We start from the raw sequence: 24,992 nt of genomic DNA on the forward strand, positions 1-24,992 counted from the left end.
AACACGATGGATTTAATTTGATAATATGACTTCTACTTTGGGAAATGTCAGAACGCTGCCGATGAATGTGTGTGATTGAAAATGAGCGGCATCATGAAATCAGATGAGACTGATATCAGAGCTAAATATTGTTCAGGTCTTCCTTTGCTCTGTTTTGGATAGGAAAAACAAAACAAAACATAAGCCTCTCTTCCAAAAAACCTTCATTTTTCCTCATGACATCCTTATAAGTGTTCTTTTTTTAAAAAAAAAAATTATTTATTTATTTGAGAGAGAAGGGGGAGGAGCAGAAGAGGAGAGAGTGAATCTTAAGCTGACTCCCCACTGAACAAAGAGCCTGACATGGGGTTCAATCTCATGACTCTGAGATCATGACCTGAGCAAAAGCAAGAGTTGGATGCTCAATCAGCTGAACCACATGGGTGACCCTCTTTATAAGTTCTTCCAAAGACACACAATTTCAAAATACTGTATTAGAAAATTTTCAACCACTCAAATTCCCTATTAATAGATACAAAGGCGATCCAGGAGTCAAATCAAAATGAGGAACTCTTTTTTTTTTTTTTTTTAAGCTGTTCAGTGTTAGGCCAGAGATAAGGCCCTCTCAGCAATAATCTTGCTTAGGCAGCAAATTAGCAAATTTGTTCACCTATTGAAAAGCATACAGAAAAGATATTTAAAAAGGAATCTCAGAAGAAAAAAGACAACTTTTACATGAAAATGTAGAAAAAAAAGGTGAAAAAGTATGATATGCAGATCTTAATTTAGCCTTTTCTTGTGATGCCATCAGTTTCTTAAACACTTTTAAACGTATTGCGCCTTATGTTAATCAGTAGCTTCAGTACTAACCTGAGAGTGGAATTAACCTGAAAATAGACATAGGGACTGTTCTTGGATTGATTTGCAATACGGGGTGTGTGCGTGTGTGTGTGCGCGCATGCGTGCGCACATATGTATGTGTATAAGCATGAATATATATGTACATATATTTTAATGATGATATTTCATGTGCTTAAAACTCATTCATTTGGTAAAGAAAGATTAATCTTAGAAAAGAAGAGAATAAAAATGGAAAAATGGAATTTTGTAATTTGTAAGGGTATACATATTCATACTTCTTTTTTTTTTTTTAGATTTTATTTATTTATTTGACAGACAGAGATCACAAGTAGATAGATAGGCAGACAGAGAGAGAGAGAGGGGAGAAAGCAGGCCCCCTGCCAAGCAGAGAGCCCGATGCGGGACTCAGTCCCAGGACCCTGAGATCATGACCTGAGCTGAAGGCAGAGGCTTAACCCACTGAGCTACCTAGGAGCCCCCTCATACTTCTTTTTTGAGGCAAACAAATGAATCATTGGTTTTAGCCAAAGTAGTCTGAAAAACTTAAAGCTAGTGAGTTGATATTTGATTTTTTTTTAAATAGGGAATTTAGATTCAGAAAGTAAGATTCACAGTAGCTGTCCAAATTAAAGCTTGGATTTTTCATTAGATGCTTGCTATTTTTCCATGATTTTCAATGTGTGTGGTAGATATAAACTCAGCAAGACACAATGCAGGCTTTAGGAATTAGATTTTGGAGGCATCCTGTGAACTTGGAGAATCATGATAGTGCAAGTGGGCATAGAAGTCTTTGAGATGTCACCAAGCCTTGTATTATCTCCTGAACTGATGGAAATTTTTTTTTAAAGAATTTATTTATTATTGGAGAGAGGGACAGAGATAACCAGAGAGAGAGAGAGCATAGTAGGAAGGAAAGGGAGAAGCAGGGTCCCCACTGAGCAGGGAGCCTGACATGGGGCTCCAGGTCCTAGAATCACAACCTGAGCCAAAGGCAGACCCTCAACCAACCAAGTCACCCAGGTGCATCTGGTGGAAAACTTCTGCAAGTAAAAGGGGACATAGCCCTCTGTGAGTAATAAACTCTAGGTTCAAGAAGTTGATTGTGTTATCTTGGAAGCCTATACTTTCACTAGCAATCTTTTGTTATTGTCTTGTAATGTTTGCTTCAGAGTTAGGCAAGCAGAAGTGTTATTCAAAAAAACTATAAAAATCCACTCACAGACTACTTATTAGAACTTATAATAACCACCTAAAGACTTTGGTTAATCATATTGACAAGAGGACCAAATGGAAACTAGACTCATGTTTGGATTTTTGTAGCCCTCTTCATAGATAAAGGGAAACTACTCACATTTTAGGGTTCATCATATTCCACAAAAGGAGTTTTTTGCCTTCAGCTACTCAGTTGAATGGGGAAATATTTTCACCTCATATTATTAGATTACTCCCTTTACATTTCTTACTAGAATAATGTCTTTTGGAGATTACAGTATTTTCTCTGTTTCTTCTACAATTGGAATATAGGCCATTACTATATATCATAATTTCATTGACTTTCTAAATTATTTTTTATGATCTCCTTAGACTTAAAATATCTATAAATAATAACACTTTAGAGAGAACATCACTTATATTTGATGGCCTATATCATGGTTCAAATGTCTCCCAGTAACTTGTATAACATTGTTCATATAACTTAAATATTCTCTGCATTATATTGGAAAGATTATGATAATAATTTTAGGCTGAAAATGATTAGGGGTAAAAAGAGTTATCTAAAGAAGCAGAACCAATAGAAGTTTAGATAGATAAATAGATGATTGATAGATAGATGATAGATAATAGGTAGATATAGATAGATATAAGTATAGGTATGATTTGACAGAAATTGAGAGAGAGAAAGAGAGATTATGAAGAACTTGCTCAAACAATGATGGAGGTTGAAAAGTTCCACAGTTTACTGTCTGCAAGCTGAAGACCCAGGAAAGCAGATGGTTTAATTCAGTCCAAGCCCAAGATGAAATGAAATGTACCTGCTTCGTGGCAGGAAAAAAGGGATAAATTAGTCTTTTCTCAACCTTTTGTTCTATTAAGGCCTGAATGGTGCTCACCCACATTAAGGAGGTCCATCTATATGACAGAGTCCACTGATTCAAATGTTAATCATCCAGAAAGACCTTCTTAGACACAAGGCAGAAATATGTTTAATCTGGGCATCCCATGGCCAGTCAAGTTAACACATGAAATTAATCCTTACAAGTCCACACCTTATCAACTTGGTACCAATATGCATCTCCTTACACTACACCTAATCTCCAAATGAAAACAAAGATAGGGTCATAATATTACCTAACTTGACATGACTATCATGCATTCAACCAAAATACACAACCTTTTCCCCAGAGGAGGAAGTAAAGTCCTTGAGTGATGCTTACTGTTCTTAGCATCCCATAACCTAATACTAAACGTAAAGTTGATATATGCAATAATTATATATATATGCATATATATATAAATACACATATATAAACATACACACATACACATATATACACAATCATATTCACACATACACACAGATACACAAACATATTCACAATAAAATAATGAGGAAATACTTATGATAATTAGTTTTTATTTCTGTAATTGAGAACTAGAATTGAGCTGGTTTAGATCATGTTCAGCTTTCTGGAGAACCTTGTACCAACCCTGCAAAATATTGACTAACACTGTAACTAAGCTTCAAAAGGTCATTTCCTCACCCTATCAAGCCAGCTGCTGGAGAATGGTAGGGAACATGATAACACCAGTAAATTGCCTGAGCATGGGCCCAATGCTGCACTTCCTTTGCAGTGAAGTGTGTTCCTTAATCCGCAACAACACTGTGTGGAATTTTGTAATGGTAGATAATACGTACTCTAAGCCCATGGATGGTGGCTTTGGTGGCTTTTCAGCACATGGAAGACAAATCCCTCCAGAATAAGTGTCTGTTCCATTAAGAAAAAAATGCTGTCCCTTTCACGATGGAAATGATTCAATGAAATCAATCTGCCACCAGGCACCTGGCTGATCACCACAAGGAACAGTTTCATAATAAGGGCTCAGCATTGGTTTGTTGGTGACAGAGTACATAGCAGTGGCCACAGCCAAGTCTGGCCTTGGTGAGCAGAAGTCCATATTGTTGAGCCCACCCATAATCTCTATCCTTACCACCATGACCACTTTGTTTATGAGACCACTGAGTGATGACAGGGATGGCTGGGGGAAGAGGTTGACTTGCAGCCCAGAGCTAAGGTTACCCTTTGGCAAACATTCATGTGGGACACAAATATCTTCAGGATATTTCACATTCAGAGAGGTCTATCCACTTGCCTCTTCCCCAGACTTCTTTGTTGTGAATTTTCTAATCCTGTCCCTCCCAGGGCCCTGACCATTAACCAAACTACTCATCACAATTCATGCATCCATATATAATTTCAAGTCTTATCTTTTTCCCTCCAAGAAAAATGAACAACGAGGTACACTGCCCAAAGCTCTGCCTGTGGAAAAGCTTTCCCTTACCATGGTCCTTTAGAGGTGTTCCGGAGAAAGGCTGTGTTGCTACAGCTATCCGGTGGTGGGTGGTATCTGCATATCCTGCGGAACCATCTGCCAACAGGCCCGGTTTTCTCTTCTTCTCTCAGCTGATCCTAGGACACTCCCTGAGATGCTTTAAGCGAGAGAGCAGGCAGACTGGTAGGAGTGGGGATCATGGATATTTGGGTCACTTCCTGGAACTCACTTGTGCTTTCAGGGCCTTCCCAGGCCTGATCACGTATATAAACATTCTATTTGATAGTAAAGTGTTGCTGTGCCCACCCAACTCTATGGTTTGGAGTGTCGGATAACACCAGTTTATGGTGGATACTTCAGATTACATAGTAACTTGGTGGCTCATCATTTAGCCTTTAGTCTCTACAAAGGCCAAATAGTAGGCTAAAGTCTTTCTCAAAAACAAAATAGTTATCTTTGGAAGATGACTGGGTCTTGCTCCAAAATCCTAAAGGCCTATGCTGCAGAACACCTATGGGGTCTGGACAAAGGCTCCAAGCAACATCCTGAGCTGCCACTGATACGTCAGTGGTATTGAATCTGGTGGATCATTATGACCCAAGTGGCAAGGAGTTTGCAAAGTACTCGGGAAATGTTGCAGAGCCTTCTCTCATTCTGGGCCCTACTCAAAACTAGCAGTTTTGGGGGGTATTTAATAAATGGATTAAAATAACACACCAAATGGGGAATATATTTTCTCCAAAATCCAGAGGCTTACTAGGTGTTATGACTTTTTCTTGGTTGCAGGAAAGGTCAGAAACAACAATTTCTACTTGACTTGAGAAGGTATATCTTGGCATGTCCACACCACTAATCCTTAAGAAATTTCCCTGAGGTAGAAGTTCCTTTAAGTTCAATAGGATTTATTTCCCATCCTTTGACACACAAATGTCTTACAAATAAGTCTACAGCAGTTTGCCACTTCTTACTCACCAGGTCCAATCTGCATGATGTCATCAGTATAATGGATCAGTGTGACGTAACAGGGAAGGAAAAGGAGTATCAAGATCCCTGCAAACTGAATTATGGCATAGGGCTGGAGAGTTGATGTATCCCTGAAGTAGGACAAGGAAAGTATATTTCTGGCTTTGCCAGCTGAAAGCAAACTGCTTCTGGTGGGACTATGGACATGTATGGAGCAAAAGGCATTTTCCAGATTAATAGCTGCATACTACGTACCAAGGGATGTGTTAATTTGCTCAAGCAATGAAACCACATCTGGTGTAGCAGCTGCAATTGGAGTCACCACCTGGTTAAATTTACGATACTCTGTTGTCATTTTCCAAAATTCCTCTGACTTCTGTACAGGACAAATAGGAGAGCTAAAGGGGGGTGTGGTGGGAATCACCAACTCTGCATCTTTCAAGGCTTTGACAGTGGTACTAATCTTTGCAATTCCTTCTGGGATGCAATATTACTTTTCATTTACTATTTTCTTAGGTAAACACAGTTCTAATGGCTTCCAGTTGGTCTTTCTCACTATAAAAACCCTCACCTCATGGATCAGGAAACCAACGTGGGGATTCTGCCAGCTGCTAAAAAGTCTATTCCGACGATGTATTCCTGAACTGGGGAAATAACCACAGGTTGGGTTGGGGGACTCACAGCACTCACTGTGAGATAAGCTAAGCTAAAACACAATTGATCACCAGACCTCCATAAACCCCTCCTCTGAATAGTGGCCAAAAGTGATATTTTGTGTCTCCTGGAATTACGTCAGTTCAGAGCCAGTGTCCAATAGTCCCTAAGAGGTCTGATTGGTTCCCATCTCCCAATGCACAGTTACCTTAGTAAAAGTCAATAGGTCCCTTTGGGGAAGGTTGAGAGAAATACTAATAAATTTTTGGTAGTGTCCCAGAGTCCTTCCATCAGAGGACTTAGCTTCTCTTCATTCAAGGGACTCTGGGTCCATAAACTGGCTCAAGTCTTGGAATTCATCAAACAACCATGACTCTTCGTTTATATAAATCAGTTTAGATTTTTGTTCACTTGATCTAGAGGTTTTCTGCTTCTACATATCAGAAAAGAATTTTGAGACTTTCCATTCTATTTCACTTCTAGAAATTCCATGATCAACTAGCCAGTGTCATATGTTTGCATGAATCAGAATATTCTGATTGCTGCTTTGATTCTGCTCTTCATTTCTGTAACCACACCCCCTTTGCCTTTAATTGGTTGTATGCAAACACCTGCCTGCCATCTCCCACACATACCCCAGCATCTACTTAATCCCACTGAATTTAGATTTTCCAGTTTGGTGACTACAGTTCCCATTGCGAAGTCTAGACTTTTGAGAAGAGTGATCATAATGCTCTTCAAGAAGAAGAGGAAGGGAAAGAAGAATCCTGGGCTCTCTTCACATACTTATTTTTCACAGTATAGGTGAAAGGCATGTCTTCTGGACTTTCCCAGTGTGCATGGGTAGGTCTTAACTCACAAATCCACACTAACATGTCAATCCCCCTGAGACTTTGAATCCCTTCTAGATTAGTCCAAAGCCTGCCTGGCACCACCAAATCAACTCACAGGGGTCATCGTTTGGTCCATGTTTCAGCCAACCAACGGAACAAATTGTTAGAACCCTTTCTAACTCTCTAAGCTATAACCTTCAGTGCAGAATCTCTGCTCAGTGATTTCATGGTCAATAAATTCTGCCTGATCTAAATTTAAGTTCCTTCTGCCATTATCCCATACTCTTAGTATCTATTCCCATGTTCCCTAAACTTCTGTCTTTATAAATTAGAAAATTTAAGTAGTTCTTTTGGAGTATAACATGCTTTATCATGAGTCACACATTATACCACACCTGTAGAAGCCTGCTGAGATGTGAGTCTAGTTACTGGTCTAGAAGCAAGGAGGGGTCCTGGGATAAATATTGTCTTTCATGGCAACTCTTTCAAGGGAGTCATTGCTATTTCCTCCAGCAATGCAAAGTTAATTTCTTCACTGGGAAGTGGAAACGCCCAAACCACTGTATGTGGAGAGGCCAGTCCACTGGGGACAAGGATGCTACTGCCATTGGAAAGATAGAAAGTCCACTTCTACTCAGGTTGGGGAGACTTCCCCTTCTTTATCAAGAAGACTCATCAGAAATTAGAGGTTCAGTGTCACTAGCTCCATCAGGATCTTCCCACACATCCTCTTTCCAATTTATGAAATCTTACGTTTTCCCTATCAATGCCCTCAACTGAACAGCAGGCACCTAGTGATTCTGGAAGTTCAGTTTGTGTTTTAATTCAGCTAGTCATAGGATGAGGTTTTTGCTTTTCATTTTCAACAACTTTAGTTTTACAGCTTTCACTCTTTCAAAGCATACTCCTTCAATGCACACATAGAAGTTTTTAGGTTATTTGTGCTTGACTTGAGGTAAGAATTCAAATCCTTGAATTCCACTTCTTACCACTTTGTTCAGTGACATTAGAAGGAACCAAACAATGTCACTATATTCCGTAGTTTTTCAAATATGTTCCGAAAGATTATAGACAGAGTCATACAGTTCCCTTTTATTTATAAATGGTTAATTAGATATCTAATGAGGATATTTTGCATAGCTTATGAAATAGTTTATGCTATGGATGATAAGTGCTCTACTACTAGAAATAGAGTTATTAACATCTTTAAATATATATATATGTGTATATATATATGTATATATATATATATAATTTTATTTATTTATTTGACAGAGATCACAACTAGGCAGAGAGGCAGGCAGAGAGAGAGGAAGGGAAGCAGGCTCCCTGCTGAGCAAAGAGCCAGATGTGGAGCTCAATCCCAGGACCCTGGGGTCATGACCTGAGCTGAAGGCAGAGGCTTTAACCCACTGAACCACCCAGGCGCCCAGCATCTTTAAATATAATCAGGTTAGAACAACTGCAGATATCCCAGAACCAATTCAGAAAACTCATCCTTAAAATTCTATTCTTCTGGAACTACTCTTGGTATCAAAATCTGTTAGGATTCTACAGAGAAACAGAAAAAATCAGATCTCTCTCTGTATATATCTACTTACAGATATGCTTTTACATATTGTGAGGAATTTTCTCACATGATTATAGAGGATGAGAAGTCCCACAATCTGTCATCTGCAACCTGGAGATCCAGGAAAGATGGTGGTATATTTCAGTCTGAGTCTGAGAACAGAAAATTAGATGAGCCCCAAAAGTGAGGAGAAAAGGGTGAATCCTTTGTTCTACTCAGGATCTCAATGGATTGGATGATATCCACCCATATGAAGAGGCTTTCTACTTTATTGAGTCCACTAATTCAAATGTTAATCTCATTTGGAAACACTCTCAAAGACACACCTAGGAGTAATGTCTAATCTGGGCACTCTGGCCAGTCAACTTGACACATAAATTAACCATCACAAATAATTTTCTAGTTTTATGAAAAAGTTCAGGCCATCCCAGTTCTAATCTTGCTTCTGTCACTAATAATCTGTATTACTCGGAAAAACGATGTCACTTTTTTGGATCCTGATCTTCACGTTTGTAGCAAACACATATTGCCCATATTGATTATAGGATCTTATGTCCCCCTAAGGATCAAAAATAAAGATATCTAAACTCAAGTGACAGAATGTAATACTTTTGTTATGGTTCCTCTCAGTTTTGAAATGGCTACATTTAACCTGAAAATATTTACTTACAGTTTACTGCATCTCTTAACCTTTAATGGATTGTTGCATTTGAAAGTATATTTTGAAGTATATTTTGAACTGACATTACCCTTTCTTGAGGAAACCAAGGATCAAAACAAGGAAGTAATTTTCCCTTAATTTACATACACTGAAACCCAGATTTCCTGACATACTAGGTTTCTGCCATGTTGACTTAATGTATGTGCTTGGAATGTGCTGTGTTTTTCTTCTCTTTGAGTGTTTAGCAAATGTCCAAATGCTTGTGAAATATTTGTTGAATAAACAAATGAGTAGATGAATCATTTGTGAGAAAGGATTCTAATAGCATTTAATGGAATTTTTATCTTCTTAGCAATGTTACTACTTAAATGTCCTCTACTTTAGAATGCTTCCAGTGAGAAAACAAAATGCACATATCTATGTGGGTTGACTATGTGGGAAATATAATGTGGGAAATATAATGGGCATTGTTTTGCCAGACACATGGATATCGAAAATGGCATTTCTTATTTTTTATTGTAATACCTTTTTTGGGGGGGTTACTTTCCACAAGTGCTGGGAATTGCACTGACATAAAGAGGTCATATAATACTAATCTAGCTTATGTAAGTGGGTAAACTTACTAGCAAACTTCAAACAGCTATTCCTCTTGTGAAGGCTTCACAGGTAATCATTATAGAAAGGAAATCCCCATTCTTTCTTCCCTTCTCTTCCTTCCTTTCTATTAACATATAATGTATTATTTGTTTCAGGGGTACAGTTCTGTGATTCATCAGTCTTACACAAATCACATCACTCACCATAGTACACCCCCTCCCCAATGTCCATAACCTAGCTACCCCATTCCTCCCGTCCCCTCCATTCTAGCAACCCTCAGTTGTTTCCTGAGATTAAGAGTCTCTTATGGGGTGCCTGGGTGGCTCAGTGGGTTAAGCCGCTTCCTTCGGCTCAGGTCATGATCTCAGGGTCCTGGGATCGAGTCCCGCATCGGGCTCTCTGCTCGGCAGGGAGCCTGCTTCCTCCTCTCTCTCTGCCTGCCTCTCTGCCTGCTTCTGATCTCTGTCTGTCAAATAAATAAATAAAATCTTTAAAAAAAAAAAAAAAAAAGAGTCTCTTATGGTCTGTCTCCCTCTCTGGTTTTGTCTTGTTTCATTTTTCCCTCCCTTCCCCTATGATCCTCTGTCTTGTTTTTCACATTACTCAAATCGGTGAGATCATATGGATTGACTTATCTTGCTTAGCATAATACCCTCTAGTCCCATCTACGTCATTGCAAATGGCAAGATTTGGGGTTTTTTTTTTTTTTGATAGCTGCATAATATTTCGTGTGTGTCTGTGTGTATGTATATATATGTGTGTATATGTGTGTGAGTATATATATATGTATATATACACATGTATATATATATATGTATATATATATATACACCATATCTTCTTTATCCTTTCATCTGTTGATGGACATCTAGGCTCTTTCCACACTTTGGCTATTGTGGACATTGCTGCTATAAACATTGGGGTGCATGTTCTCCCTCAGGGAAAATCCACATTCTGACAATATGCATAGTCCAAATAATAAATTGCATCTGCAAATGCTAAGCATTAATATTTTCCTATGTAACTTTAATTTCTATTAGCAAATTTTATTAAATATTATGCATGAATGCAACAAAAATAGGGCTAAGTAGGGCAGATAGACCTGAGAGAAAGCGTTCATAAGTTTCAAAGATATAGCCTATGGTATATCGTTACTGCCCCCAAAATCAATGGACTCAATGAATAATTATATATTATGTGTTAAATATATTACAGAAGAGTCTTTATGTGCATGAGCTATTCTCAAATAAATGAAAAATGCGTGTGTGAGATTAATGTCACAGATATAATCTAGATCTTCATATGGGCCATGAAAATCCCAATGTTTGGGCTTTCCCCCCTGAACATTTCACACTTTAAAACATTTTGGAGATGAAATTGACACAAAATGAGATTAATTATTTTAAAGAGAATAATTTTGTGGCATTAACCATATTCACAGTGTTGTGCAATTTATCACCTGCATCTAGTTCTGAAATATTTTTATCACTTTAAAAGAAAACTCTTTGTCTATAAACAGATATTCTCTATTTCCTTCTCTCCCAGTCCCTGGAAATTGTGAATCTGCTTTCAATCTCTAAAATTTGTCTATTCAGCATATTTTATATAAATGAAATCATGCAATACATGACATTTTTTGTCTTGCTTCAATCCCTTAACATAATGTTTTCAAGATTCATCCATGCTGTAGCATGTATCAGTATTTCATTTCTTTTAATGGTTAAATAATATTCCATTTTCCGCATATATCACAGTTTGATTATCCATTCATCCACTGATACATACTTCCTGTGCTTCCAACTCTGACAATTTCTAAGCTGCTGTTTACATTATCTACATGCACTTGTTTGAATTCTGTTTTCAGTAGTTTTAGGTATGTGCCTTTGAGTGAAATTGTGGAGTTATATGGTAATTCTATGGTTAACTTTTTGAGACATCATCAATTTTTCAAGTGGCTGAACAATTCCACATTTCTCTCACAATGCATGAGCATTCCACTTTTTCTAAATCCTCAACAACACTTATTACTTTCCTTTACTTTTTTTAAGTTACAGTCATTCTCCTGGGTATGAAGTAGTATCTCACTGGGGTTTTTGATTTGCTTTTCCTAATGACAAATGATATTGAGAATCTTTTTATGTGCTTATTTGCCAGATAGATCTTCTTTGGAGAAGTATCTACTCAAGTTCTTTGCCCATTTTTTATGGGTTGTTTCTCTTATTGTGGTTAAGTTACAAGTGTTCTTTATATATTCCAGATATTAGACCCTTAGATGAGAATCACAAATATTTTCTCTCATTCTGTAGCTTGTCTTTTCACTTTCTAATAATGTTTTTTGGTACACAAACATTTTTAATTTTGATGAAGTCCAATTTAATTATTGTTTTTTCTTTTGTTGTCCATGCTTTTGGTGTCATATCTAAGAATCCGTTGCCAAATACAATGGTTATGACAATTTACCCATATGTTTTCTTCTGTTAGTTTTATAGTATTAGCTTCCAGAGTGAGGTTGTTGATCCATCTTGAGTTAATTTTTTATATATGTAAAATAGGAGTCCAAATTCATTCTGCATGTAGTTATGCAGATGTTGCTGAACCATTTGTTGAAGATACTATTCAACTACGACTGAACAATCTTCATTTTCTTGTCAAAAGGCAGTTGGCCACAGATGTATGGGTTTATTTCTGGACACTCAGTTCTAGTCTATTGGTCTATAGAGCTATTGTTATGCTAGTATCATACTGTTGTGAAACTATTGCTTTTTAGTAAATTTGGAAATCAGGAAATGTGAGTCCTCTGACTTAGTGCTTTTCTTCAAGATTGTTTTAGCCATTCAAGTCCTTTGCAATTCTACATGGATGTGAGTGTCACTTTTGCCATTTCTGTAAACAAGGTTATTGGAATTCTAATGGGGACTGCATGTACATCTTAACAGTACTAAGTGATCCAATCTAAGAACCTGCAAAGTCTTCCAGTTATGTGGATCTTTGATTTCTTCCGATAATTTTTTAATGTTTTCAGTGTACAAGGCCTTTACCTTCTTGGTTAAATTTATTCCTAGGTAATTTTCCTTTTTGATGCCATTGTAGATGGCACTGTGTTTTCTTTATTCCTCTTTGGATTGTTTATTTTTGGTTGGTAGAAACACAGCTGATTTTTGCAGGTTGATCTTATATACTGCAACTTTGCTGAATGTGTTTATTAGCATCTCAGAACTTTTCTAAGTATGCATTCAGTGTTGATGAGGCATTCGATGTTCCAAATCACCAGTGTACACGTGCACCTTTGATTCCTTAATTTCCTAAAAAAAAAAAAAAAGAAGAAGTCCCAAAAAACAACTCTCCCCCATCTTTCCTTTCCTGGTTTCACTGCTTTATTTGTTTGCCTGAATCATAATCATTTTCTCCCAGCAGCCACGGGTGGTTTATTTACCATACTACATTTTTGAGGAATGTCAACCACCATTTTTTTTTTTACTCCGTGTTCTCTTTTTAGGTGAAAATAAAGGCAAGCACCTTGTACTTAAGTCAGTACTTAAGGTGGACATCAGGCAGATTAGAAGAGAGAAACACAGTTCTTTGAGTAAGGTCTGCTCTTCTCCACTATGTTGGGGATTGGATGGGACAAAGGTAAATAAAAATGTCATAGAGCTTCACAGCCATTTTTACTTTGCTTTTTTTCTTAATTCAGTGTTTACTTAGATGCTTTCCCTGAATTCTGACCAGGTTGGTTATGACAGTTGTGTTTGATTTTTTTTTTTCAATGTTTCTATGGAGAAACAGACCCTTGGAACTAGCTTTTTCACTAGAATTACTTCCTTTCCTCCTTTTAAAGAGATAACAGAGGTCCATCTAACTGATCTTGATACATTTCTTCTCTCTCAATAGACTCTAACAACTCTGTATACATTTCAAAGGAGATTTTAAATAATTTAGTTGGAGCTTTTAAGGTCTGAGTTCAATATCTGTTGATTCCTTTTATTTCTGAGAAGAGCTTTCTCATCTTGGAGAACATTTCTCAAAAAATTCAGAGAAAAAAATTCCTTTCTTTCTTGTTACATAATGTTAGTGTTTTGGTTTTGGGTTTGGGTTTGGGTTTGGGGTGTGTGTGTGTGTGTGTGTATAAATACATCAATATAGATAAGTATACATAGAGTGTAATGTCTCCTAATCTACTCTAAGAATATAATAGTAGGATACTACCACTTTGGATGATAGCAGAACAAAAGAAAAAGTAAGCCTTGGATGAGTTGTGCTAGAATAAGAGTGGCCCCATAGTTTTTCTTTGGTTGGTATGGGATAGAGTCCATACTGCTACTGCTTTATTGTCCGTGCTATAAGAAACCAAAGCTACAAGGAGATGCCACCTCTGGGGGCTTTACTTGATTGATTCAGCTAAGCTTAGACATTGAGTGAACTGTAACCAGTTCACTCTGGTGACCACCGCAGACATCTGAGTGAGGAGGCATTCAGACGATTCCAGCTCCCCTGCATTGGAGTCTTCCCAGCTGGGGCACGGGAAGAGAGGCAGGCTATGTCTCCTGTCCAAATCCCTGGTCCACAGAATCAGTGAGCATCATGAAGGGATGCTTAGTTTATGACACTAATTTTGAGGGGCTTTTTGTTCAACAAGAGATAACTGGAGTGACAGACTAGAAATAAGACCATCATCTTATAGAATTCTAACAGTTAAGACAGAAAATGAATATAAACAATCTGGCAGTTTCTAACAAATAGCAAGTATTCAACAATGTTAGATCCTCACCCATCAAGTCCAAGGAGTTTTGCTCAAATTAATCTTACATGGATGGCTGAGAATAATGTCCATTGAACAAATAAGAAACTCACGTCCTACCTAAATCCAGTCTCATCCCATGCCTCCCCAAATGGCTAGCATGCTGTGACCTTGTCTTTAAAAGTTAAAAAAAAAAAAAAAAAAAAAAGACTTAGGTTTAATTCACCAAATGGCTCATACTTACATAAAACTAAATTCCCCAGAAATACTTCTGATACATTCTCTTCTATAAGCAGGTCAATTATGCTGAAAAGGAAATATGAAAGACATCCTTAGAGTTAATAAATCCATCGTGGACTTTTATTGAAATAATTGTGTTTTGATTTTAAGAGAAATCTTGCTATCCCACTTTTGGAAAATACCAGTGCTTTGTACATTTCATATATTCTGTTCAAAGAGACAAGACTGTGATAATAATTTTCCATTTTATGACTATTTAACTTTCTCTGAGAGTAATTACAATATAAGCAGTCTACAGAATACTGTTCTGACAGCCTTTCATCACACACTTTACACTATTGTAAGGAAGAATATAATTTTTATAAGGTCTGAACTTTTATATTCTTGTTACTATTTAATGTGGACATAAGAACTGAGATACAGATAAGTTTGAAATATATAGTTTTGTTAAAGTTCACTTTGATATTACCAGTGAAAGAGGCCCTCAAGGAAATAGGAGAAAAAGTAATTGAGTCAAGAACAGTCACTGGGCGCCTATAGTATTCCTCTCATCAACAGGAACATGAGACAAAAGATATCCCATTATAGTGTATCCATCCACTATTTATTGAACATTTCCTAAGTGCATTATAAGTGTTACAGTGGAGGAGATAAAATGAAGTTCATGTGTACTTAAACTTTCTAAAAACTTTTAATATCATTGTGGAGGAAAGACAGATGAAATGGTTAATATAAACTCAAAAGCAGCATAAGAATTAGAGATAAAATGTGAGCTACTGCAATACTGCAAGCAAGTTGTTAAGGGCTTTGGAAGGAAGGAGTTAACAATGCAGAAAGAAGTAGCCACAGAGTTCATGGTGAAGGTTAAACTGTATCTTCATTTTGAAGGAAGAAACACACTTACATTGTAATCTTGAAGTGTTGAATGTCAGAAATTGTCAAAAGAAAATATATGTACAGAAAATCTTTATTCTAAGGTTTAAGAACTGTACTTTTGTAAAAATGTTAGAGAAGAGAAAATTCTTCCCATCCTCTGTTTCTCTAAGATATCCTAATACCTATACATATCTTAGAATTTTACTGTATTAAAATAATTTAATTAATGTGTTTTTCATTGTATCATGGACCTTTTGAAAGCAAGGGCCATACCTGATTCCTGTTTCTGTTTCTAACATTTTCCATGAAATATAGTAATTTAATGAAATATAAGTAATTTTCCATGAAATATAAGTAATTTATTTTATTTTTTTTTAATTTTTTTATTTTTTATAAACATATATTTTTATCCCCAGGGGTACAGGTCTGTGAATCGCCAGGTTTACACACTTCACAGCACTCACCAAAGCACATACCCTCCCCAATGTCCATAACCCCATCCCCACTTCTCCCAACCCCCCTCCCTCCAGCAACCCTCAGTTTGTTTTGTGAGATTAAGAGTCACTTATGGCTTGTCTCCCTCCCAATCCCATCTTGTTTCATTGATTCTTCTCCTACCCACTATGAGGAAGTGGAAATATAAGTAATTTAAATTATAAAATAATTTAAATAAATCTCAAGTAGGTAAGGAAATCACAAAAAAATTTGTATTGTGATAAAAGGCAGAACTTGAGCTTAAACACAAGTATTTTGGACACTGAAGTCCATGACCTTTTCAATCAACTATGCTGTAGGCAAAAACACTCTAAAAAATATGCAGATAATTCAAATTCTCTTGACTCAGCCTCTGTTGCCTATGTAACAAAAAGATAACTGATTTGAATAATTGCCTCAGCAAAGTCACAGATGACTAAATCAGGCAGTACATAACTAGACAAGAGAAGAGTACCCAGAAGTGTTCTAGCTTCGTGAAAAAGAGGATGACCAGAAGGAATGATAGAAATATAGAAGAGAGTGGCACCTGGGTGGCTCTGTGGGTTAAGCCTCTGCCTTCAGCTCAGGTCATGATCTCAGGGTCCTGGGGTCGAGCCCGGGTCAGGCTCTCTGCTCAGCGGGGAGCCTGCTTCCTTCCTCTCTCTGCCTGCCTCTCTGCCTACTTGTGATCTCTGTCAAATATAATTAATTAATTAATTAATTTAAAAAAGAAATATAGAAGAAGTAAAGTCTGACGTCCTGAATCAGTTTGGATGGTTGTCTCATCTTAACTCAAACTGTCTTAAAGATTAAAAAAAATAAAAACAAAAACAAAACAACAAGAAATCCTATAATTAACCTAAGCTGCAGAAGGAGAGGACCAGCCTCACAGAAATCATAGCTTGTGACACTTAATCACGTTGCTGAACCAGATATATACTGGTGAGTCTATGTTGAGAGACATTTCTGACTCTGAGAAAGTATTATTACTATTATTAATTATTATTATTATTTATATTTTTTAGAAAGAAGAAAATAGTCAAGTGTTAATCTTTGGTGAGTATTTTTTTTCCTTCCCAGACCAGTGGAAAAATAATAATTATACTGTTGCTCCTATTAGAGGTAATTTCTTCAAATACCCCTTCCTCTGGCATCAGCCTTATTTTGGGGTTATTTCATGCTGCGTTGTGGAGCCAGATAATAAGTGGCATGGAATCAAGCCAGAGGTCATCCATTCTATGTCGAATGCTTCAAAATACTGATTTCTAAGGTTCTGTAGTCGAACAGCTATAAATGATGTTTCACAAGGCACCGACCATAGGTGTATCAGAACCCCACCTTTTTCTAAAAGGAAAAGGAGCACTTTTTTAAAAAGGAGATGAATGAACCATCTTTTGGAGTTGCTTCTGGATCTGGCAGAGAACTCAGAGAAGCAGAAATGATTCTTGATTTTTACTCTATAACATTAGTTTTCCCAAATCCATAAGTTGTTTATTAGTTGACTTGCACCATTTGTGCAAACTTTTGTGTGAAAGTATTGAGGTTTAGCCTCAAAGATCTATTATATGTGGCTTTGAAAAGACCCATTTTGGTAGCATGTCTTCTTGGTATGAAAATGAAGTAACTTAGACCTTAGTAGTTAACAAGATGAGAAAAGTTTGCCTTACTGTGAAAACCTGCAATGTGTTTGTGTAGCTGAGCCTGGGGACACATAGACCAGCATGCTGTTTCCCAATTAATCACAAGAACTTGGCTTGGATGCTTAATATTGACGACAAGAGAGCTACAGTTTGTTTCTCTTTAATCAATAGAGTCAGGCTTTAAGTCTAATTGCCATTGAGGTAAAACACATGCTACTTTTCAATGTAAAATCACACTTGGATGTGACAGCTCTTCAAAATGGAATTTTTGTGTTTGCCTCCTTGACTGATACTACATGTAATATAAGACAATTCATAGATACATCTTATTTAAAGGATCATAGAATTGCAGGGCATCAGAATCACAGAGAAATCTGAAATGATTTTAATTCTTTAACTCAACACACTGATTGAGTACTTATAATGGGTCAGGCAATGATCCAAGCACTGGGAAGAAAGCTGAGAAGAGAAGGGGCTCCCAGCCCTCAGCAAGCCTGCCTTCTACTGGGGTAGAAGAAGGACAGGAAGCCTATTAACAAATAGAGGATGAAATCATTTTATTTAGCTATCAATTCTATGCAGAAAATGGGAATGATGGGGGGGGGGGGCAAAGAGCAGAAGGGAAGAGTAGCTAGTTCCAACTTCTATTCAATATAGGAATCTCCATGATCACCCTGCTGAAGGGAAGAGATAATCTTGCCTTAACATCCATACCTTCTAGCCCTGAAAGTTTTTCTTGGTAGGAAAATCACTCCTTCATTTGCCCTGTCCCAGTACCATGGGCCTTGCCCAGTTCGTGATCCTAATATTCCCTGTCATTAAGTGGATAGCACTGATTGCAGTTATTTATGTACCCATTTTTTTTTCTCCCATGTTGTGTCCTTAAAATAAGAATCAGGCAAACCTGATTCCTTTTTGTATCTGTCTAGCAGAGTCTTACCACCAGGTATGCAATCAATACAAATGTTTAAAGGATGAATGAACCAGGGAATGGGGCATGAGCCAGCTATTCTGTTTTATGCGCACCTTTGTTTCTTAGAATATTTGTCCCCTACCAAACTTTAAGCTTTCTCTCTCCAGCTTCCACTTGAACCCACTTGCTCTTCCAGAAGCACATGAAGAAATTCACCTAAAGATGTCGGTCCATCTTTCTTTCATGCCCTCCCATGCCAAATAACATGTACTATGCTTAGGGTAAATAGCCCCTATTTCTTACCTCTCATTATAATACCTGAAGTTGTACCATTCTTGCCAACATCCTCATAATTAACTCTAGCTTTTTAGTCTTCCTTTCAGAGCAAAGTTCTTAAATAATTTAATCAGATCAGCTGTGTTTTGAGCATTCCAAAGTCCACTGGTACACTTATCTTTTACTGTCAATAATAATGGGTATTTTAAATGTCATATTATGAGACCTGAAGATAAAATAAAAAATAACAAAATTAAATAATTCAATATGCAAATATGATATGACTTGGTATTAGAAATGCACTTATTTATTTAAAGTCCTTTCATTTCCCTTCTCTACTCTAGGTAACATGGAAATGAATATGTATTTTGAGTCCTGCTAAATTTTAAATCTCCATAGGACTACACCATACTATATACATATACCGTGTCTGCATATGTGTGTGTGTGTGTGTGTGTGTGTGTGTGTGTGTGTTCATGTGTCAAATCTCCTGGTTCTCTTTCTCTTAAATCTTGACTAATATAGGATATGGTAAGAATTATTATAATGCAACTATAGTAGAGAAGGCCAAGTAGAAGAAGCCTCCATCTGAACCTGACTACCCTTTAGCCTAAATAGTAAATTAAAAATATATATGTATGCATATATATTATATATGTAAGTATGTATCTATATATGTGTGTGTACAGCTACATGTATTACATATATGTTTAAGTATGTGTATATATTTGTTATGCTTGGCAGAAGTTGGTGTCAGCCTTTACAACATGAAATATACATGGATAACATTTCTGATATTTCCATCACCTCTGTAAAAAATTAAATCACCATGGAGGATTATAGCAGATTGCTGAAAACTCAGCTGAGTAGTAGCATCATATGCAGCTGTTATGACAAATGTGGTAACTTTGTTAAGTAGACAAACATGACCTAAGATGAAGACAAAACATCTGGGATCAAACAAGAGCAGGGTGGAAGGTCACAAGTAAACCACACAAGCTGGAGGCCTAGACACCTATGCCACCGGCCACTTTTGCCCCACAGCTCTCCATCAGCTGATACCAGTAATGACAAGTATCATCCCTATTATGAGCTGATGGAGAAGAAGAAAAAAACATGCTCATTTTACAGGTGAGTCAGCTTGAATTTTGGATGCAAGACAAAAGTGCACTGTAGCTACACTAAAGACGAATTTAGAAATTTTAAAAAGCCAGCAGTAAAGGAAAATCAGAAGGAATTCAGTCTGTGCATCTGGTATGCCATTTTCTGTGTAAAAAGAAGTGGCCTGGGTGTGTGTGTGTGTGTGTGTGTGTGTGTGTGTGTGTGTGACTACAGGTGGTGGTAAATGGCTTGACTGGTTAGTGCTGAGTCTGTAAGGAGGAAAGGAGAAACCTTAAAAAATCAGGGTCAAATAAGTTTGAGAAAAAGGCATGTAATTGGCCAGACCTATAGGGATCTGATATAAGTATGCATCATATGTTAATATAAACTAAAGAATATCACTTACAGATGAAGTGCTAGACAACAAAGAAAGCAGGACCATGTTGCCTGCAAGTTGATGTCAGCTAGCCTCTGTCATTACCACCCCACTGCTGGGAAAGTGGGTACATGAAGAAAGAACATGTTAGGAGACATAGAGGCCATGCATGGGCCCAACACCAAGAACGTCCATTAATCAAAGCTAATGTAGTTACTGCTACACAAAGGTCTCATCCCCAGCATCAAAGATCCTCCAAGAACCTCAACCAGTTATTTGGAATCTAGTTAATTACGCTGGATTCCTTCCACCCTTGAGGACAAAATAATTTATCTTGACTGATTCACACATATTCCAAGTCTGTTTTCCTTTCCTATGTGCATATCCTCCGCCAGGACCAATATTTAAAGACTGAGAGATATTTGATCTGTTAGCACAGGATTCTGAATTATGCTGCATCAAACCAAGAGATTCACTTTTCAGGGGCGCCTGGGTGGCTCAGTTGGTTAAGCAACTGCCTTCGGCTCAGGTCATGATCCTGGGAGTCCTGGGATTCATTATTGGGATCCCAGCTCCATGGGAAGTCTGCTTCTCCCTCCGACCTTCTCCCCTCTCATGCTTTCACTTTCTCTCTCAAATAAATAAATAAAATATTTTTTTTTTTTTAAAAGAGACACACTTTTCAGCAAGGAGTGGTGGCAGTAGACTCATGACATTGAGTCCACTGGTCTTATATTCCATTATTCAGAAGTTGCTGTCTTGGTAGATACATGGCACAGGTCGAATCATGGCTGAGAATTCAACTTGTAGACAATACCTGTGTAGATGGGTTACCGTCCTCCAGGTTTTAGCTTATACTCTAAGCTAACAGTCACTAATGATACTTTGTGTCCAAAAGACAAACGTGTGGGCCAGAGGACCAAAGAGTAAAAGCAGGAGTGTCTGTTTAGCATCCCTTCCAGGCACCATCTTGGAAAATCTGCATTTTCCCCTCAACTTTGAGCTCTGTGAGTTTAAAAAAAAAAAATCCCAATTTCCCCAAGGAAATTTCTTCCAGCAGAGGAATGTCATTAAGCTTTAATTCATCGCTCCCACTCTGTCACTTTGGACTCCTCATGCCAAGAGACTCTCAGGCAAGGAAAGGAATCACAACACTATCAGGTGTAATTAACCCTGGGCATGAGGGTGTTGTTGTTACATGATGGGTACAAGGAAGAATCTGTTTGGTGCCCAGATGATACACTTTGGTGTACCTTGATACTCCCCAGCCCAGTAGTAATAGTAAATAAATCAATATAGCATCTGTGACCTACGACTGTAGTCTCCAGGGGCCTAGATTCCTAATGGATGAGAGCGGATCTTCTTATTAGAGTTGCTAGCTGAGGGTGGAGGGTAATAAAACATTGATAGAAAAGAAAGGAACTCTGAATATCAATCAAGTCCCAAAAGCTCTGGAGACTGCACTCGCCTAAAATTTGTAGTGGAAGGGGCCTATAGTTCATCTACCAACCTTCCTTTTGTAAGTTTTCCTATGAAAGAGGCCACCAGACTGCTGAAGTAGTTGTTCTTAGAATATGTTAAGCAAAGCTGGTGAATCCAGTAGAGTATGGGGTAGATTATAGAGGTTGCTTTTTGTAGGCCACATAGAGCCTCTCCCTTTGCAGGACTGAAGCTTGATTCTCCCTGTGTCTGGCATTGTTGGTGATTGCCAACTCTCAGCTCAGCAGCGCCCCCCACCACACACACACAACCCCAACACCCAGAAATTAGCCTCCGCTGAATGGAGCCATTTATGCTCTCCTTCCAGACAGACACAGCCTGGAACTGATGATAATGCAGGGGTATAATGATTTGGCCCCTTTGCGTCAATGCAGGGTGACTCTGAGTAGTCACACCAACTCCAGGGTTCTGTGGGCCCAGCTGAAGTCTTTGCTGTGAACTGCACTGCAATTCACTACTCTTTCTAGTTAATCCTATTTTCCTGTGAGGATATGTGTTAATCCTGAGAGTACCTCCCAGTAAATCTCCTATGTACCAATCTGCATCTTGGAGTTTATTTTCCAACAACCTGCAACACAGGCCAATGGGAAACAGGAAAAGGGTGGAGAGAGTAAGGATATCATACTTGAAATGATGGGTTCAGGAGTCATACTGCCAAGTGTTGAGTATTATCTCCAGAGCAGATACTGAGACAGAATTTAACATGTGTGATATCTATTAGGGACCAACACCTAATCTCAATCCCACTGGGATGTCTGGAGACTTGGCCAACTTCCAGGAATGGCCAGACCTTCATAAGCTTGTATCAGTTAGTCCTTGGTACTACAGGCTCTGGGAGGAGTATGCCCTTGGCAAGACTGTTCAGCCCTGAAAAAGCTGTCAGCTGAAGCCTGTCTGCTAATGGCACTCCCAGTTCTTGGGGAAAGAAATCTTTCTTTGAAGAATGGCTTAGGGTGGGGGGATATGGGGCACCTCCCTATCCGTGGGGCACCAAAAATTAAAGTGTTAAAATTTATCAGTTTTGACCTTGAGAAGATATTCAGTCTCTTGAATTTTATTTCCTCTTCTGTAAAATAAAAATGTTAATAATAGTACCTAGCTTTTTGGTTGTTTTGAGAATAAAATTAAGTAACACATGTAAAGTATTTCCTGTAGACTTTTGTTGGTGGGTGCTTAATATGGGTTAGGGTCTTGTGGTAAATAATTAATAAGAGTTTGTAGTTGACTAGTTATGAAAATTAAAAGATAGAGGAAGAAGTTCCTTTTTTGCCTCAACAGAAATGTTAATTTAGCTAGAGTATAAGAGACAATTAGATTGTAGGAGGCTTTAATGTTTAAGTTTGGTGGTTTCTAAGTAGTCACATATCCTTATTAACTGGAAAGCTCTACACGTTTTCAAATCCCCTCTACAGAAATTCTAACACCATAGGTCTGGAGAGGAATCTAGAAGATGTCATTTAAAAAAAAAAAATCCTTACCAAGTGGTTTACTATGTTTAGATACTACTGCCTTTATGGAACAAATGTCTGAATATTTGACTTCTGCCATTTTCATGTGAACTGTATATTTATTGAGTGGATTGGATCTAATACTCCTCCTGTTCTCTCATTTTACCATCTTACTATTCCCATGTGCAAATCTATCTACACTTTGTTATCTTACTCATGAATGGTGGTAATAAGCATTTTTAATATCCCAATGATACCTATGAAAGAAAAATATAGGTATTGATCTTTGCCCCCAACTTCTGACACAGAGCTCCTAAGACCTTTGTAAATATAGGTGATAAGAGTATCTTTTGTTCTAACATTTAGTCTTTAACCCCAGTTCCTAACACAGAACTTCTAAGACTTTTGTTAATTTGTTAATCATCCACTCTGAAGTGGATGATACCAAGCTGCTAAATACTTTGGAATTTTGTGGGTGGTGGGAGCATCTTTTGTTTTAATGAGGTGACTCTTGGTGAGCTACCAGATAGGGCTGGTCACCAGAAAGACCAAGTCATGATTAGAAGCTTATAACTTTCTACCCCCTCATCCTCTAGGAAGTGGAGAGAGTCTGGAAATGGAGTTAATAATCAGTCATGTCTACATGATGAAGCTTCTATAAGAATGGGGTTCAGAGAGCTTCCAGGTTGCTCCACACTTAGAGGTGTTGGGAGGGTGCCACAGCCTGAAGAAGGCATGGAAGCTCTGTGCCCTTTCCCTCATACCTTACTTTGAATATCTTTGCCAACTCAGTGTTTCTCTGTACCTTCATCATATTTTTTTTAATAATAAACTGGTATATGTGAGTTTTGCAAGCTATTCTAAAAAATTATGAACCCTAAGGAAGGCATTGTGGGAAGCCCAATTTATAGCTGTTTGTCAGTAATACAGGTGACTGGGACTTGTGATTGACATCTGAAGTGAGAGGTGGGATCAGTCTTGTGGGACAGAGCCCCTAACTTCTGGGATCTGATGGTAACTCCAGGGATCTGATGCTAATTCCAGGTAGATAGTGTCAGAATTGAATTTAATTATAGAACACCAAGCTGGTGTGGCACAGATGTCTTGGTTGGTGGAAAGCACACACAACTGGTGTCAGGTGTGAGTGAAGCACATCATCAGTGTGAGGGTAAAGAAGAAACACACAGGAGGGGTATGCTTTCTTCTACTGTGCCACATGACCAGATAACTCCCCAAAGCCCAAGCCAGTCCCCTGAAAATGGCTACACAATTCTCTAGACTAAATAGAGTCTATTATTTTCTACCTGTAATCAATTTCCCACTTTGTATTACTGTTTACTTTGCCTCTTACCTCTTTAGGCAAGGATAGCAGTTTCTCCTTGTCAGAGAAGGGGAACCAATACATTTCTCTATCTCAGGACTGCTTCTGCTACTCTGATAGTCCAACTTCACCAGACCATAAATAGTTAACTCTGAAGACCCAAGCAACTATTATATAACATCTAAGTTACTGAAGAAACCTAGGTGAGGTATAAACTAAGACAAGAGCTCAATTATTAAATATCACTCTTCCAAACATCAAATATTTCATGAAAGCACTACTTCCTAATCTGATCAGCCAAACTCAATTCATTTGAATCATTTGAATACCCTTGAATATATATTGATATATACACAGAACAAAAAGTAAGATTGCTGTACAGAACAGGGACAGATCATAATCTGAACTTTTTGTGTGAAAAA

This window comes from Mustela lutreola, chromosome 3 (genome assembly GCF_030435805.1).
Source record: "Mustela lutreola isolate mMusLut2 chromosome 3, mMusLut2.pri, whole genome shotgun sequence".
Taxonomy (NCBI): Eukaryota; Metazoa; Chordata; class Mammalia; order Carnivora; family Mustelidae; genus Mustela; species Mustela lutreola.